This window comes from Zerene cesonia, chromosome 7, assembly GCF_012273895.1.
Source record: "Zerene cesonia ecotype Mississippi chromosome 7, Zerene_cesonia_1.1, whole genome shotgun sequence".
Lineage (NCBI taxonomy): Eukaryota > Metazoa > Arthropoda > Insecta > Lepidoptera > Pieridae > Zerene > Zerene cesonia.
Genome location: NC_052108.1, coordinates 5,631,106 through 5,648,532, shown reverse-complemented (window position 1 = coordinate 5,648,532; position 17,427 = coordinate 5,631,106). Strand labels below are relative to the sequence as shown.

Genomic DNA, 17,427 nt, shown 5'->3' with positions numbered 1-17,427 from the left:
CAACCTCGCAGCCGTGACATGACATTCTACATTTTCTTATCAAATAATACAATTCTGTTAAAAAACATAACAAACAAGTAAAAAATGTATGGCTACTGGTGTCTTCGTTTTTTGTATCGACCTACCTACAATAGGGACTTAACACTACTCACACACGCAACAGCTTCAAATAGCATAATTTACTTATTGACTCTCTCAGAATGTATCCTAACAACACCTCAGTAAAAAGGTCTGTCAAATTAGTTATAATTGTAACCACCTCGATAATTTTCAAGCAGCTCACATTTCAGTTACGTTGTAAATTGTTTAGTGACTTGAAATTTGTTTTATTAACACACTCCGACGCTAATTGTCGTGTCGCAAGAAAGTCGTGTCGTGTCACACTTATTAAGTGGAGACGCGACTTTTTCTCAAAATTTAATTATCGGCATTTGTATGCCACCAAATAGGAAATCGCTACGTGAACCGACACAAGGCTTTGTTTGCGAAACCACTTACGATATTCTATTAGGTATTTTCGAGAAAGTTGTTAATTTATTCTTATAACTTACAAAGATAAATAAAACATCATTTTTGAATTATTCTTTGGTAAGCGAAAAACAACAAGGGTGATGAATGTTTTGACTTTTATAAAATGGCTCCTCATTTGTCCCTAAACGATGCTATATATTCATCGGATTCAATGAATGCGACAGCTTTAAAATTACATATATAACATTCTGAATTTGATATTCTGCTCAAATAAGTAAGAACTTATAAATAAAATACACTACCGGCATAAATATCAAACTCATTACAGCTGTATATCATCATATATAATGAAGCAGTAAAACCCAAAAAAAAAAAACAAATTAGCATTAGCTCTCTAGAACAAATAATATAATTCAATTTACGTGTCAGCGACGACGTAAAGACTAGCCATCAAATTATAGATTCAACTATTTGAAAATATACCATTCGTGATCGCCGCGTTAACGCTTCTCGACCAATGGGATCGTCCTGAAAACTGCTCATCTCCATAAAACGACCGACTGAATTAACACTTTCGTACTAATTTACACCTTATTTGTACAAATTAAGGTTCACATTCACCCGCCCGTTATCCCGCGCCAGCGAAGGCAATATGTCAAATGGCTTTACCAGGTGTCTGACAAATAGAAAACTCCTAATTAAAATAATTTACTCGGGCCGTAAAAGGAAATACGTACTCGGTCGTAAGAAGTTTAATTAATCTGCTGACGCAACCGATGGATCGTTTTCCTTCTATTAGTGCCCGGAGCAGTTTGTACAATTGATTCTCTATGTAGCAATAAACAACTTCAATCTTAACTGTGTTTGTGTTAAAAATTTGAAGAGTTAACGCAACTAAAGATCAAAGCTGTATTAGTGTGGCCCGTACATCGCTGGCTTTCGTAACGTATAATTGTGATACACGTATTAGCACTATTAACGTCCAAGGACGAAAACCTAATGCTTATTAATTATAATTTGTGAGTCGACGTTCTGACGGGAATGATTGTGTTTCACATAATTGAAGCAAATTGCCGTAATAAAATTATGAAGGTAACGCCATTAGAATCTGTTCGAGACAATGTGCCCCTAATGAACGTCGGAACGGGTGAAAGAAATTATTTACGCCACACGACAGCGACATTTCTAACGTGGACAGAAAAGAAGATATAGAACCTATGTTATGACGCAAAGTGAATAGACATCAGTAATTACAGCGCGCACCGGTGCCGTAGTGCGTATCGTCGCAACACTAATGCTCTGCCTCCAACAAGGGGTAATTTATAACATTCTGTATCACTTGCCCGCTCTGTACTCATTTTCAAATTCGAAACTATCACATTCCGACCGCAGCCATATATTATCGACATTAAATAAAATATGTTGTGATACAATAATAGGTCCAATATATCCGGTTCGGTGAAGATTCTATTGTAATAAAGAATGCGACATTTCGAAGACATTAAAGTTCTCCGGATCGTAATAATTAAAGACGACACATTTTAACATTAAGACACCCACGCGCGCTCTATGTTGTGGCATTAAACTCGTATAATTTGTGTTAATGCTGTAATATATGAGACTTTAGGGATCCCTCGGCAGGCGATCCGGCGTTCGACGTTTAATAAAATTATCAAAATCTAAACAGGTTTTTATGGGTCTCGTGTGGTACACTGGCGGACTCTGCGTCCGAACTTATGAATGGAAATGAATTTTTGGTTATTTCAAAGTGTTTTTAAGGTCGTAAATTATTTATCGCTGCGTGATGTTTCCGTCGGACGAATTTAAATGTTTGAATTGATGATCGCGGCGATTCTAACCGCTACCGGATTTTAAATCCGTATCTACATAATAAATAGGTTTTTATTTATAATTTCATTCTGATACTGGCATATTAATAAAAATAAATTTGACGTTAGATAGATTGTAAGCTCCATTAATTACATCTCTCGTAATAAATTTCCTTTTTATACTTTTAATTTATTATTTGCTGGTAAAAACGCCCGCGCGATATTTCAAATTATATAGAAACTATGTCATCGCTTAAATGTCAATCATACTATTATTATAGACCATTAATGTTTTTTATGAACATAAATTTGGGCTAGATGCTGAGGAATGTCACTAATAGAGTCATTGTGCTGGCCTTATGGTATTTTAATTTTTTGATTCACATTATAGTTATACTTACATGCATTTGAATGTTGTCAATAAAAATACCTAAAAAATGTAACACGTACAAAAATCGCACTATTTTTATTTAATTAATTTGAAAATTCTAAATAAAGTCAAAGAGTAAGAAGAAAACGGATGAGTGATTGATTACAGATTATAGGTAAGTGATTAAAATCGCTATCAGTAGTGTTACGTCATCGAGTTACTTATGATTCAGCTCTTAGGTACTATGGAGCCGTAATTATTCTGAGCACACGTGGATATGGTTTATGGGCGAACATGGCCTGCCTCACAAACACACACCCTTCTCTTTAATAGGTTAACGACTTTACCTGATCCATCGATTGACGACGAAATTTCTTACATCTTTGGTTGATTTTTTTTCCTTATTCAGTGTTTTTTACTTTTGTATATGACCAGTATTATTTGGTTTAAAGTTATGACAAAAAAGTTTTAATATTCAGTTTCGCGTTGTATTAATATAGAATATATGTACAAACTAAATATACATATGAAAGTGGAGTTTAAAGGGAAAGTTGTCGGTATATATAATAAGATTGTGTACAACTCAGCGAGTTTCAAGTTTTAGAATGAATAGATGCAAACTCAATCTTTATACCAATTGCGTAATTACTCAATATACAAATACTAATATTCCAGGTCCAAACAAAACACAATAGCCGGTTACATCATCGTATATTTAATCTTGATTTTATACATACTAATGACCAAATTCACACTTAAGTCTACTGGTTTTTAGAATTCGCGTACCAAAGATTAATTATAAAACGTAGGCGCGCCATTTACTTTGCTTTACATCACAAAAAGAACATAACGAAAAAGGTAAACATAAATGACAAATATTTATTTACCCTCATATCGAACCGTGAAATCACATAGTTAATTTATTTGCATTTATTTCGTTCGGGCTTAATATATGTTTTGACACGAAGGCTTCTTGTTTTGATAATGAGGCGATGTTTGGGCGTAAAACCGGTAGCATGCACCACCAACGAAGGCAGATAATCTATAGCGACGCTGGGCACTGATACAAATAAGAAAACGAGTTGAAATATTTCAATTTAACTCAACCTTTAGATTCTAAACCACAATAATGCTGTTTCGTCCAATCGACACGCGAGTCGTGTATGTATTCGCGTTCGGCATAAAAATACATAAGTATGTACCGTGCGTCGGATCTGTTTTTTGCATAATCTATTGAATCATTAACAATATGATACACGTATCTAATAGCCTTGATAGACAACTGCTTTATCAATGAAATAGTAACTGAATATGAATGAACTTAGTGCGTTGCAAGGAAATTAATGACTACATCCTAGCCTTGTTTCGTGACAAAAATTATATTGAATTGCGATATATTTATGTCTAACATGTGTGTAGGTAGGTTCTTATTGTTTTCTGTTACGAGAAATATCATAATAAAATAATAAAGCATAATAATTACTAATTATTTCTTGCAATCGAAACGCACCTGTGAATTTTATGCATATTGATATTTTATTCAACCAAGAGAATCGATATTGTTAGAATAATACGAATATAATGTTAATTACTATTTGAATAATATTCGCATAGAAATTAATGGCGATTAATTATACAATTAATGATTCATTGTCTTCATTAAAATAAGGAAAATACATGTACATGTCACGACCATTTGCTGTCTTACGTATATATTCATTTAATATTATACATGTTATAGTGGTATTGATATTCTATTGTTTAGCTCTTATGAGCAGCCGAACGTGAAAAATATTGATAATTTATTGGTAGTACCTTTCAAATTTACAAAAACCAACTACTGTTTAGTATTAACCTATTTGTTTTTGTAATAAAGTTTTGTATGTAAGTAAATATAGGTTTTATATTTGTGATCTGTTTGGGCAAAAGTTGTGATTGGTTTTAAACGAGATTTTAGAAAAAAAAAATTGTCAGTTGTAGGGTAAAACGAATCTTTAGATTAGTAGATAGATAACCTATCATATTAAATCTTTGAAACAATTTGATCATTACTTTAAAATTAGTTAAAGCATTCATATAAAACTATACTTCAAAATGTATAACACAACAATTTTATAATATGTGAGCAAATGAAAAGAGCATTTCGTAATGGCATTTTAGACATGCGTAATTTAGTGAAAATGAACGCTCAAATTACGTTCCAATTAAACAAAAAACCTTAACGCAGGTATCCAATAACTGCCGATCATCGTTGAAAGTTGTGAGCGAAACAAAGGCCATACACTTGAATGTATCGACAAATGGCTGTGGATGAGTAAAACCGGTAGTTAATCTCGTACCGTTACCTGTTTTATGTCATATTAATTATTCTTATGGAACTCTACTGTGGAATGTTTTAGAAAGGCTTGGAAAACACAATTTATTATAATATTGGTACATTTGAATCACTAGTTTTCGGGCCGCGTATTAAAGGAAAATATTGACAGTCTCAATTTGTCCCACAGCGGGTCCCCTTCCCGTGCGATTTACGGGATAAAACTATCCTTTGTTCTATCTCGGGTTTCAAACTATCTCTGCACCAAATTCGTCCAAATCGGTTCAGGTTATTCGTGAAGAATATACAGACATCACAGTTACTTTCGCATTTATAATAACAGTAGCGACATAACGACAATTGTTTATTATTCGTAGGTAGTTACAAAGAGTTCAGTAGGTAAATTATTGACAATACTGATTGTTTAAGATTATAATTTATATTTTGAATATGTATAAAACCACACCTAACAGAACAATTTAAATAATCAAGTTATACAAATGTCCGTGACAATATTTAAATGCTACAAAAATTCGAGTCACGTCTTTGTTATCATAACGACGGTTATTTTGTCCGAATTAATCAACGATTTAATTCTACACGCTTAATTAATAAACATCTTATTATAGCACCTTGAACTTTATTGGCATGCACTGGACAATAGACCTCGTTATTCATCTCATATCTAGTCAGAGTCGTATAACAATCACAGACGGTATATCTCAGTAATTAATCGTTCTTTGTGATTGATTAAAAACATTAAACGAGAGCTCCATTTGAATATTTAATCTATTAACCGCGTGACATAACAAAACAACTTTTATCCCATTGCATAAAACATATAGCTATTCAGTTTTGGTAACAATAATAGGCGTCTCATGCATTATTTATGCCTTTGAATCTAATGGAAAATATCGGAATTTATGGAGAATTAAAATGTATTTAAATTAATAACGCGACGCTGATAAAAGCGCAACGTTACATTGTTTTTACGGTTGTGCCGTAATTAAAAATCTGAAGTGAAAACTGTTTATCATTGATGAATTTTAATTACCTTTTAGTTGCGTTTACTCGGGATTAACGAAACGGAATAATTATGCAATAAAACCATTTTTTTATAGTTGAAATTGAGCCTTTTTAATACTACGTTAGCACAGTGCCAAACGGTAGGAATCTTGACTTAACTCTTGCATTATTTGTTAAGTCAAACAAGAGGAATATTTATCGACATGTAGAGGGCAACCCTTTACCACGCGAGCGTACAAACAACTGCTAGTGATGCGTAACGCAAACTGCGTTGTCGATGTTTACATTGCGACTGCAAACACGACACTCGATATTTGAACAAGTCGAGCTAATGGCGCGAGGTGTCCGACATCTTGTTTACTCGTCTCAGATTCACACGAACGCTACTGTAATTAAAAGTGAGGAAATTTTTGAAGCATCGAAGGCTGTATGCTTATTTACCATTAAAATATGGTACACGATCTTACTATTTAACTTTAACTTAAGCATCACGGGAGATGACACATTTAATTATCTAGGTACGGGCCAGGTGGACTTTGTTAGTTTTATTGACGATTGAAGTATCGGAAAGGGTAAACGTCTGGCACATAAAATGAAATAAGAATTAAAAAAGGAATGCTATAACTTTTTGAATTCCGAATGGTATTCCCGTCTCACTCTGAACGGTCGCAGCGGGGGGCACCATCGTTCTCACCTCACGACTCGAGTGGTAGCCGCTCTTTAATAAGCATCGATAAAATATGAATATGTACATATAAATATTTCTGATACTTATCCCTTTTTACTTAATTCAGAGTAAACTTTGAAAATGTTACAACTTGTTCGTTTTTAAATTGATGTTTTAACATTATCGCCTCAGGATACGTCTAAGAGCATCTATTCTTAAAATAGCTATGTTGAAGGAAGTTCACACAATAAACTTGCATTTAATCAGATACTTCAATTTAATTACTAAGCTTTGGCGGATAATATAAATGTAGAACCAGTTTTTGCTAAAAACAACTTGCGCTTCGGGCTTTTACGAACTTTTATTTGCAAAATATATTGCTTTCCCCGTTGTTTGGTCGGTCATAGAAAAAGTTCTATAGCTCTAAGTCAAAAATTCACTATACTAATCCTATGCATACATAACGATGCATATAGAATATAACCCAACTAACCTTCTTATTGGTAAACATCCTTACAATTGACGGGTTGGATCTGTTTTAGACGAGTTGCGTATCTTTTTAATGCAAGGTAAATTACTAAGTCCATAACCCATGGAGTACATTTAATATAAGCGTACTTTACGATACGATCTCTACTTGTAACGATCCGTGTGAATGCGACATGGGATTGTGTTTTTCAACACCAATTACGTAATTCTTGGGTATGGCGGGGAACAGAAATGACTCTAAACAAACTCATCATATTTTCGTACGTTATCATAGTATGGATTTTGAATAAATAAAGCATTAAATATAATGCTTGCTTATTTTCACTAAATTTTAGCTTTTAGATGATACAAACTCATAGGCTGTGACTTTCAGATTTTTTTAATGCGGGTGTGAAGAAATATGCCCGCCGATAGTTAATCGTTGTTCAGTGTAGTCGTGTCCACGTTTTTACGACCGTAATCAAAACGTGATTGTCGCGCATTCCCAAAAAACTTACTTAATTGTGTTGGGGCGAGTGTTGATGACATAAACAGTAATTACGTAGTACCTTGGACACCGAAAATGTTATTAAAATACGCTTAACCGACACGCTCCGCTGACATTCGTTTAGTTTTCGAACCTTTTAACGATGTTTTGTTGAAAACTTACACTTGGAATATAATTTTTGTAACAATGGCTCTAACACTTAGAAATGATACTTCACGTTTATGGTGCTTTCGTGGTGATTATGGACGAGAACGGTGCAATGAATTTTTTATTGCGCGGCAATGTCTACATTAACCTAGCGTTAAATCAATACGATTATTTCACGAATAATTTTCAAATTGTCTATAGGTACACTAGCTTTTATACGATTTTCATGAAACTGAGGTAGTCTTACTTTATACGTCTGAATATCAATCGTGCATATAAATGACCGTTTATTCATAATTATTAAACCGTAAACTTTTATGCGCTTCGAAAGCGTTGTATAAAAATCTGTAACCACACCTGTTGGCAAGGAGCGTTTAAGGCGTATCTTTGAAATAATTATCGTGAAATAACGCATCAATGCCCGAGGGTGGTATTGTTTTAAGATAATTTTTATTGCATTTGGACCAGAACAATGGGAGCTGGGAGGGTAATTTGGAATGTCGAATGCATTTAGCTGGCGGCGGTGCGGACATGTGGCTTATATCTATCTATAAATAGGTCATTTAATTGCATATTCTGCGTGTGATTTTGAAGTATACTGATGCAATTATTAACTGCATAATTTTTTTTTAAGAATATAATATGAAAAACATAGCGTAATGGAAGTATCATGCAAACATAACTTGTGATTGTTAGAAACATTTTCCTTCTGACGAATTAGACAGACAGACAGTGAACAAAATTAGTCACTAAAAGCTTGAATATGAAAGATAAACTCAACATTCATAATTCAAATGAAATTATAGATAGATGTAACATACATGTAGGTACATGACGTCAACTAATTTATTAATAATTTTATTATTATCTTACATAAAGATAGCCGTTCAAAGCGCCGCCAACGCTAATCCCGTGTAATTTATATAATTATTTGACTTGTTTAATTGCCAGCAATATTAATTATCAAAAAACAAAATTCCGGCGCGTTTATTATGAGATACAGAATCAAATTAATACATGTTTATTTTGTATAAATTGAGCTGTAAAATAATATAACGATAGTAACGTTTATTGCCCAAATACGATACCTATTAATTACGTGACGAGATATCGCTCTAAAAATTGTGTTATTAGATTACCTACTTATTGGAAGCTCTTTCTAGAAGGGAGCTTTCATAGAACACAAAATTTAAAAAAAACATGCTCATGTAGAAAAAGTGTATATTTAATTTTATAAATGAATGTGCAAATATTTAATAAATAAGAGCGAACCAATTATTGTCTGGCTCACAGTACCCAGCTGGAAGCCGAGCCGAGCCCTGTCAACCGAATTAAGAGTCTCACTCATTGAATATTACAAACTTATTCATCACTGAAACATGTAGTTATCAGGAATTTTATACGCGCTTCGTGGATGTTAACTATCCTTGAATGCAATGGCAACAAAATTATGTGAACCTATAAATACTTGCAACATATTTATATTGGAACGCTATAATGGATCATTAATAACTCTCCATACAAAAGTCAACCACATCTGCGGCAAACAAAACTTAATTAAACTGACACATTGCATGCATAATATAATCGTTCACGCACAATCGTCAGTTAAAACTCGAATGCAGCAACCGAATGGGTTATTCATCGAGCAATAACATACACTACGACCTTTTTTAAGTGTTAATTAAACGAAAACAGACAAACGTTACGACGTATATTTGCATTATTACCAAAGAATTAGTAAGCGATTGGGCGCGAACAAAAAATGTTTAATCGATTCAAGAAGCTTCAAAAATCGATTTTATTGACTCTGACTTCACGCGTTAGTGTAAGCAATGACCGCTTATCAATATCGATTATTTAATAGCAAATATTGTAGATAACTTTTGGGAATATCGACTATCGTTAATTATACGTAGATAACGTATTACTGTACTGCACCTTGACAATGTATTCCGGTAATCACTTCACTGCTTTTTTAGTATTATCGGAACTTTGAAACATCAAAAGGCTACGGTTATCATATATTTATTTAATTTTACAGTTAAATGTGGCTAATACTACGTATAAAGAGGTAATGTTCCAAATTGTATACTCGAATAGAGTTATTTTAACCAAACTGTATTGATATACTTTACTTACATATTCTATAATAAATACAAGGACGAACTCAATAATCCAACCTTTGTTTTTGTGATAATCCTAATTAGAAGATATTAAGATTACTAGCTATTAAATGTTTCTTTTAAACACCGATACCTATCAGTAGATAGCTAAGCAATATACAAGGGATTAATTGCCTTATCAATACGAACACTTGATTTCGCCTTTCCATTTAACGCGTTATGTTTTAATTAATTTTTTTAAATTCGTTATTATACTGCGCTTTTGGCTCTAGTTCACTAGAAAACACTCTTTTAATCCACTATATTTTTTTACTTGAAATTTTTACTCAAATCTTCTAACTATGAACTATGAAAACACATTTTACACTTTTAGTAAAAAGATAACGGAAAGCAAATGACTAAATCCTTCCTTTTGCTTAAGATTTTATGACGTAATAAATGTAAATTATAAAGGTGCGTTTACATCACTATTAGTTTTGCTACATCACCTCACACTAAATGAGACTTGTTGCGAGATGTCAACGAGAGATAATAATTGGTTTTCGCTCGCATACTTTTGTTTCCACCCGCCTCGGGCGGTGTGGAACGCCGGTGTATGGGATATAAATGAATAATTACAACTTTCGCTTATTATCTCTGTTTAACGATAGCGATTCGTGTTACTATTTAATTCATTTAGAATATTTTATATAGGGACAGACTTTTGCGGGAATCATACAAGTAGGCATTCCAATTTGTTAGCTGTTCCAGATTAATTCATTATTTACGTTTTGCTCGACTGAACGAAGGACGGTTATGTATTTCGAGCATATTTATATTCTTTTAGCATTATGTACCTACCTTCTTTAAATGGTACGAGCCCCTAGACGGATTTTGATGTATGAGGTGTAGGTGTAATCATCAGAATCGTTGCTATAACTTAAGCTTATAAATAAAAAATAGTGCTCGTAGTTAAAAATGGTGGGGGTTGGTTCTTTTTTACCTAGCAATATCGATATCAAGAAAGAGCCGTAAAAAGACTATATCAATAAAACATAAAAGTCAACAGTCTAACTTTCATAATAATAACTCATGTTCCATAATAAAACAAAAATGCATTTCTTATTTTCTTTTCTAGTTCCCAAAAACATCAACAAATCAATCAGCCACGAATTCAGACAACATTTTCAGGCTTAAAGTGGACCGTATCGCCGTGCTGCGTCGGTCCGCTGTCTGGCCTTGGAAGAACCAGTCTCCGGCCGAAACACCTCGCGGCAATTATTCAATAAAACAAAAGCATCTCCACGCCCGTTCACGTCACAGAAATGCGCAGATTAATGCCGCTTAATTAGCAAATTTCACCTCGTTAAAGCGAATTTCGACAATTTCCACCGCGACGCAAATGGGGTCCAAGTGAAATTTTGCACGGGATGTACCCACTGTTATCGTGCAATTAAATTTTATTACGTCGATACTGTCATTCGTTATTGACACCGCGATGAGCAGACGCACAGAATGACGTCGTGTCCGATCGTCCGTGGCTGAGAAATAAGAAAAATATTTTAATAGAACACACATTATATTAGCAAAGACCCGCCTATATGTGACAAAAATAATTTCCTCCTTTTTTTGCCGACAGTACCTTCCCTATAAATGCAATTGCATGCCATAAACATAAATAGGTAATTGATGACTTGCGCATGTATCATGTTTATTTTATTTAACAATACCAACATGTTCAAAGGTAACGGCTTAAAATAAATCGGAGGCTTCATTCTCAGCGCACGTGTCACATATATGGTACCATTATAGCGCACAAAGGAAACCTTCTGTAGCACGAGAAAAAAGCACGAAATTTGATAGGCCATTTACTGACGCCTCTCGGCCATTGTAGGTTAGCGCGGTACGAAATATTTCAAATGCAAATCGTGCTAACGCCATGAATGTAATAGTTTGTCGTGGCATGCGCACGCGCCGTACACCGGAAACAAATTATCATACCCATATAAGCACGTATGAAAACGAAAAAGTTATTGATGTCAGCATTCAAACAAATTGCGCTAAACAAGAAAATGGAGTCGGGAAGTGGACTTGTAATAGCTCGAATACACAACCGCTAACAGATCGGACATTTCGGTAAAAGAGACAGGAATTTTAACATATTATTTAAAGTATTGTATATTAAATTGCTTTGTATGTTCGAAACGTTTTAATAATATGAGATAGTAAATGCCTTTTAACCTTACAACGGTATTGAATTGTTGACATTTCAGAATCGGGGCGAGGCGGGAAGTGCGAACGAGTTTGAATTTGGATAAAAATTTAACGGTCATCGAATGTATATGGGTAAAGAGTGCAGGTCATCTCTGAATGAGACACGAGGCGAATAACGGTCTTCGGTCACATAACATTAGGTATATCATGAATTCAAAATTGGAATTTACATTGTCAAATGCGTGTCGGTTATATTATCGACCTCGCTGGCCTGATTTTGATACGTTTACATAACAATTACGAGTCATCGCGAGCGACGAGAGTTGCTCTTGTTGTATACCTACATTGTGTAGGTATTAGAGTAGGTATTAAAGCCATTTTCGATGTATCTAGGCGAAGTGACAGCGACAGGTCGGTGACACCCGAGAACTAAAAGCAAATAAACAATACGGCATTCACATTAAACATAATCGAATATAACCTTAAATCTATTTTGAGGCAATAAGATTTATAAACTAGCAATATCAAGCGAACATCGACAAGGTCATTTAAATTAATTTTCGATTAGAACGCAGATTGGAAAAACCGAACAGACACATCATAATTAAAAACTAATATTTAATTAAGTTTGTTTTTTGTTCAAACGTAACGAAGCACGGTGTAATACAAACACGATTGTATAATGAACACTTATGTTTCGACAAGTATAATTAATAAGTATACATTGAGGTACGGATGTATGTATAATTTATAATTGTAGGTATGTCTTTACCCGGTTAGCTCGAGCGGTTTTTCATTGGTGGGCTTATACACACATCTAATAATAAAGCTTTAAATGAAGCAAACATAAAGACTTTCTTACAGCTTTAAATAACAAAAAAACGGACAGAAAAGAAGATAAAAAATTGTGAATTTTAGAACATAAAACTATATCATTTTTCAAAGAATAATTCTATCGTCATAAAAACATAAGAAAACTTAATGAAACTTTCTAAGTAAAGCCTATAAATATGTCAAAACAATTTCCTTTGTCAATATTTGGGACGAATCGTATTCTCACGTTATCTCGTATCTAGACATCTCGAGCCGTCACGATGACCCTTATCTCTCAAGTGGCTGTGTTTAGATAAAACTCAGTGCGTCTACCGCGCGCTAGATGGCGCTGCTCTGGTAGTCACGTGAAAACACATCTCATTGGAAATTAAATAAGACCGAAAATTTTTATTGATACATTGGGATTATATGTAATGAGAAAATAGATTGATGGTAATATATTGTCAACATTTCTTTTTTAACTGACATAACATGTATTGCATTTTATTGGATACGTAACTCTTGAGTTCAAATTTTCATTAATTATTGACATAAGAATACTCGAGAACAGGTATATAAAATTATACATAGGAAAATGACATTTACCATTATTATACTGATCTACATTTTATCCATTATTATAACAATAAATTAATTGACCTTCGAACTGCTAAAATAGCGTTGTCTATGTATAGAGCGAGAACAAATCAAGAAAGCCATTATAGATAAATTATTAAAATGGGATTCCCACTTGCCAAGTTGATTTTAATGCAATTTTAATATGCATGCGATTTTTATTATAAATAGGTAAATATATCATTTAGAAAATTCAGCCATTAAGTGGATATACCTATATTGTTTATTAGTTGACTGTATCAGCAATAGGTATTTATTTTAATCGTGATTTGATATAACTATAGTTTCATAAATAATCTAAATAATATAATAAACAACACTTTGATCGACATTCATTCGACTGAAACACGAGTTAAATGTGAATATTTACTCATAGCGTAACAAAAATATATTAATTTCTATATCATTGTTTGTTCCTACACAACGTCATACTTGAGTATGTAGTAGTGTTAGAAGTCAAAAATAGACCAAACTGATTTTCCGTTAAAATCCGTAAGAAACCATATAATTTTCTATGCATCATATGTAAATGTATGCCCAGAATATATGGCTGTAACAAAACAGTATGTAAAATTATGAATTTCCATAGGTGACGCCATTATGCTTCTTGAGAACTTCCTAGGCCTACGCTATATTTTGTTATTGTGATGTTACTACACCTGCGAATCTTTTTATTTATAATATTTACCCATGACTACATATTTTTCTAATACCATATGGTATCGAGAACCTAATAACAAATAAAACATTTATCTATTATCAACATTTGATGAAGCAGAATTTTTGAAAACAACTCGCCTCGCTTTTTTCTTCGTATCCTCATATGTAGGGAAGATACCAAATGCAAATGAAGTTCTCCATGCAAACTTATCATGTATTTATCTCAGTTTTATACTTCTTAATTCGTTTTAATATCGTCTAAGAATTATCAAAAGAAACCATCGACATTTTATTTTAATAATAAATTATTATATCAGGATTAGATACGCCTACGCCAAACGCGAACTTTCTTTAATGAATTCACATCGCTAAATGTCAATTGAGACGTGACATTCGCTTGAAAAAAAATGCACTTCAATTCAACACGAGTTTATAAAAATAAATCATTTCGCAAATGTGGAATAATACAATCGAAATAAATCGATTAACGCAGGTGTAGCAGTTGCTTTATGAACTAAACGTTGTTTGTGATCGATACATATCTAAGCTCTTGATTAATGACTCTATCCCGACATCGAGATATCTCCAGGATGATTGAAATTATCCAATATGGCCGCCCGTCGAGATGGAATGTCCATTGTTTTTGTTTAATTACACGTATTGTTATTGAATTACACATATTTAAAATATGCTTAGTAAAAACAAGGCCTAGTTACACAATTTAATCCACTTTTTAATACACTTTTTTAATAGCTTCTCTTGTATGTTTGTATTTAACTAATCCATTGGAATCGATTTTAACCCACTTTAAACGACAATATTTAATTCAATTTTGTACACTTATGGAGGATTGGTGACTATGCAATAATTTTATTAACTTATCTTATTATCCTTATTAGGATAGCCAGGACTAAAAATAATTCCTGTATAAGAGTAAGTGAGACAATGAAGTCGATCGCGTTTTAAATGTTTTTCTTTTACTATTGTAACACTACTTAGTGTTATTGAATATTTATTATCTTGGTTCAAAATTACAAACCTATAGAGAAGCAAAACACCACCATAACAGTTGTAATAGATACCGGAATTTGTTAAACAAATGAAAGCCTTCAGTTTTAAATATTTAAATCTAATTTTGAATGAACATTTTCTTATTGACGCGTTTCAGTTTATATTACCTAACATTGATTATATTACCTATGACAGAGATTCATTTTACTTTTAAAGTTGTAAATAGGTATTTATAAAACGATAACAAATACATTTTACGTAATGTTGTATATGCGAACTAATTCGTTGGTAATCTGTAATAGTTTTATTGTATCGTTTTATTGTTTTGGTTTTTAATATAACTACCGATTTATAACATACATATCTACATACTACGAAGAAGTCAACAAACAATGGAAAAATGGCATTTTATTTTTGTTTGTAATTTTTTTCATCCTCTACTAAATTTTTATCCCAAAATCGGTAAGTCATTGAAACATTTATTTTGATAAAAGGTAAATTAATGCATCGACATTAAATTTACTGATTTGCAATATATTAAAAACATATTTGTATTTATAATTTTAAGAGAGAAAAAGCACTGGCAGGTTTTGCTTTCAAAACAAATACCAGAAGAAATTCAGAAAAAAATAAAGGTTATTTCCTATACGAAACCTAATTCTGAGGTGTCATACATTAAGACCATTAATTCTAAACAAAATATTGAAATTGTTTTAAATAAGAAACCCTATACATCACATCCACTAAAACTTTTTCTTCATGTAAAGATATAGAAAAGAAGAAAGATAACAAATGAGTTTATAAAATTATTTAAAACGAAAGATAATTTACAATGACGGCGCCTGCAACCCGTCGCATTTGCGTGCAACTCTCGCAAGATGAGATGCAGAGATTTACTAAAACACATTTTTATTATATTTCATTACTATAGAAGAGGTTATCTCATGAAATGGGTGTTAAAACAATCATTTTATTTTATGGTGTATGTAAAAGACAATTTTAAGTGTTTTCGCTACTGTCCTATGAGTAAATGATTGAGAATTAATTTTTATAAATTGTTTCATAAATTGGAATCAAATTGGAAACTATGTTTCGTATTGTAGTGAGAATTGGAAAAAGATTTATATTAGGCGATTAGTAGAGTTATCTTATTGGTTTATTAACAGTCCAAAATGAAATTGCTGGAAAATGATTAGAGTAGCTTCTAGAATAGCTGGGGAAGACTCTAGATTTACTGAGGATTTCTATGTTTGAACGCAAGTATTCATTTCAAGAACTTTTATATTGAGATCAAAACTCATGAAAAGTTTAACGTCACTTTTCTTAACTTTACTAATTTTTTCTTTTTGTTGCGAAAATATTATTTGAATTTGACATGTTAACAGGAACTTAACAGTTGTGTCTCAGAAAATGTAAAACTGAACCGGCAAGTGGGAATCTCACGACTAATTAGAAAATGCAAATATTAACCTGTGAGCATCGCCCGGTGATCGCCGCTAAACAAAAATTTGCGGCATTACACACGCAGTCACAACACTTGTACAGTATCCGAGTGAACAAAAACAACACTTAAGTCAGAACACAGTGAACTTGTGACACGGAAACACACACGAAGATGAGGAACTGAGTTTTTGTTCTGCTTATATCGTTCGGGTTGCAAAGCGCGGCGCGCGCGACACTACACTGTCAACGGTCGCCGGCACACTGCGCGGTCGGACGCGGCGCCCCCCGCTCGTGCGGCCCCGCGCCCCGCGCACGGGGCGGGGCTCAGAGGCGAGGCGAGCTTAATTACGGCGAGCGGGTGAAACGGGACGGCGATAGTGGGCGCGAGCTATTAGCGCGCGGAGAGCGGGACGACGCGCGTCTTAAGTATTTTGTATAAGTAATGAGGGGCGCGGGGGTGTCGCGGGGCGGGCGGGGGAGCGGGAGCGCGCATCTCCCGCCAATCTTTAATGTTCATTACGTCCGCCGCCGCCTCTATGCGTCCCTCATTAACACAGCCACGCCTCAACGTTAATTACGCAGTGTAATTGCATTTGCTGTGTAATTATTTTTTATCTGCGCCCGACAAGAGATTTATACAGATCGTATTTCATTCGGTGCGAATTTAGAAAGCGTTAATTGGCATGACATTTGTGAGATGTCTTTAGTGTAGGTACCTATTCTGGGTTTAACGGTGTGAGGCAAT

At 33.6% G+C, this 17,427-nt stretch overlaps 1 protein-coding gene across 1 annotated transcript in view; it reads right to left on the bottom strand.

The window, feature by feature from the left end:
• LOC119828228 (zinc finger homeobox protein 4-like) overlaps positions 1–16,941 on the bottom strand; it is a 37,691-nt gene extending 20,750 nt beyond the window's left edge. The window contains exon 1 of the mRNA XM_038350332.1: positions 16,710–16,941. The gene's annotated coding sequence lies outside the window, so the exon portion shown is untranslated. The remainder of the gene's footprint in view (positions 1–16,709) is intronic.
• Between the last annotated feature and the right edge of the window lie 486 nt (positions 16,942–17,427).